Source organism: Phytophthora infestans, genomic scaffold, assembly GCF_000142945.1.
Source record: "Phytophthora infestans T30-4 supercont1.101 genomic scaffold, whole genome shotgun sequence".
Lineage (NCBI taxonomy): Eukaryota > Oomycota > Peronosporomycetes > Peronosporales > Peronosporaceae > Phytophthora > Phytophthora infestans.
The window spans coordinates 5,774-8,328 of record NW_003303658.1 but is presented as its reverse complement, the minus strand read 5'-3'; positions in this window follow the sequence as shown (position 1 = coordinate 8,328).

Below are 2,555 nucleotides of genomic sequence, written 5' to 3'. Positions count from 1 at the left end.
CGACATGGTTACGAGAGGAACTCGTCGACGCCCCTGACTCAACTTGATTCGAAACGGCTGATCGAAGCCACGCACACATCCATGTAAGGTCATCGCTGACCGAGTGGCTTCACTCCTTCGTGAGAATCCCCAGACGGAAGGTTTAGGTTTACTACATGCAGGAGCGCAGGGACTCCCTGGCGGAACTCATCTAGTAGCTACGACGCGCGCGTGGCAATCTCGCTGAGACCGCGTGCGAGGTAGACATAATAGAAGAAGCAGAAAGTAAGAAAAGCAAAAGATATTCTCACCCCGGACCTCGAACCCCGAGGTCTGCTAGGTGAGAGCCAGCTATCCGAACCGCCTAGACTATATGGGAAGGCTGAACAATGAAACCGCACTCAAAAAAACAAACCCAACGCAAATACACACACGCACAACCACTGCAACCACTGCAACCACGCCCCAAACGCACGCTTCATACGCTCTCGCCATCCTTCCAAGCGCTCTCACGGATACGACTCCGCTCTTTGCCTTTGCTGAGCCGCAATAACTCATCGACGCTATTCATCGTCTCGTCGGGAAGACATATTTATAACACGCTGCTCGAGGCCACCTTGCCGTCCTTTGGCTCGGTTCAGCCGTTTGGTGCTAGTGGGCGTCCGTGGAAAGGTCATTGCTGATGACAGTGGCGACACTCCACCGTGAAAAGGCCCATACGGTAGGATTGGCATTACTACATGCAGGAGTGTAAGGACTTGCAGGCGAAACTTACCGAGTGACTACGACGCGCTTGTTGTAATCTCGCTGAGAAAGCGTGCAAGGTAGACGAAATAGAAGAAGCAGAAAGAAAGAAAAGCAAAAGATGTTCCCACACCGGGACTCGAACCCGGGTCTGCTGGGTGAGAGCCAGCTATCCTAACCGCCTACACGATATGGGAAGGCTGAACAACGAAATCGCACTCAAAATAACAAACCCAACGCAAATACACACACACGCACAGCCACTGCACCACTGCAACCACGCCCCAAACGCACGCTTCATACGCTCTCGCCATCCTTCCAAGCGCTCTCACGGATACGACTCCGCTCATTGCCTTTGCTGTGCCGCAAAAACTCATTGACGCTATTCATCGTCTCATCGGGACGACATATTTATTACACGCTGCTCGAGGCCACCTTGCCGTCCTTTGGCTCGGTTCAGCCTGTTGACGCTAGTGGGCGTCCGAGGACAGGTCATCGCTGATGACAGTGGCGACACTCCACCGTGAAAAGGCCCAGACTGTAAGTTTGGCATTACTACATGCAGGAGTGTAAGGACTTGCAGGCGAAACTTACCGAGTAGCTACGACGCGCTTGTGGTAATCTCGCTGAGAACGCGTGCGAGGTAGACAAAATAGAAGAAGCAGAAAGAAAGAAAAGCAAAAGATGTTCCCACACCGGGTCTCGAACCCGGGTCTGCTGGGTGAGAGCCAGCTATCCTAACCGCCTAGACTATATGGGAAGGCTGAACAATGAAACCGCACTCAAAATAACAAACCCAACGCAAATACACACACACGCACAACCACTGCAACCACTGCAACCACGCCCCAAACGCACGCTTCATACGCACTCGCCATCCTTCCAAGCGCTCTCACGGATACGACTCCGCTCATTGCCTTTGCTGAGCCGCAATAACTCATCGACGCTATTCATCGTCTCGTCGGGACGACATATTTATTACACGCTGCTCGAGGCCACCTTGCCGTCCTTTGGCTCGGTTCAGCCGGTTGACGCTAGTGGGCGTCCGAGGAAAGGTCATCGCTGATGACAGTGGCGACACGCCACCGTGAAAAGGCCCAGACGGTAGGTTTGGCATTACTACATGCAGGAGCGTAGGGACTCCCAGGCGGAACTTACCGAGTAGCTACGACGCGCTTGTGGTAATCTCGCTGAGAAAGCGTGCGAGGTAGACGAAATAGAAGAAGCAGAAAGAAAGAAAAGCAAAAGATGTTCCCACACCAGGACTCGATTCAGGGTCTGCTGGGCGAGAGCCAGCTATCCGAACCGCCTAGACTATATGGAAGGCTGAACATTGAACCCGCACTCAAAATCACAAACCCAACGCAAATACACACACGCACAGCCACTGCAACCACTGCAACCACGCCCCAAACGCACGCTTCATACGCACTCGCCATCCTTCCAAGCGCTCTCACGGATACGACTCCGCTCATTGCCTTTGCTGTGCCGCAAAAACTCATCGACGCTATTCATCGTCTCGTCGGGACGACATATTTATTAGACGCTGCTCGAGGCCACCTTGCCGTCCTTTGGCTCGGTTCAGCCGGTTGACGCTAGTGGGCGTCCGAGGAAAGGTCATCGCTGATGACAGTGGCGACACTCCACCGTGAAAAGGCCCAGACGGTAGGTTTGGCATTACTACATGCAGAAGCGTAGGGACTTCCAGGCGGAACTTACCGAGTAGCTACGACGCGCTTGTGGTAATCTCGCTGAGAAAGCGTGCGAGGTAGATGAAATAGAAGAAGCAGAAAGAAAGAAAAGCAAAAGATGTTCCCACACCAGGACTCGAT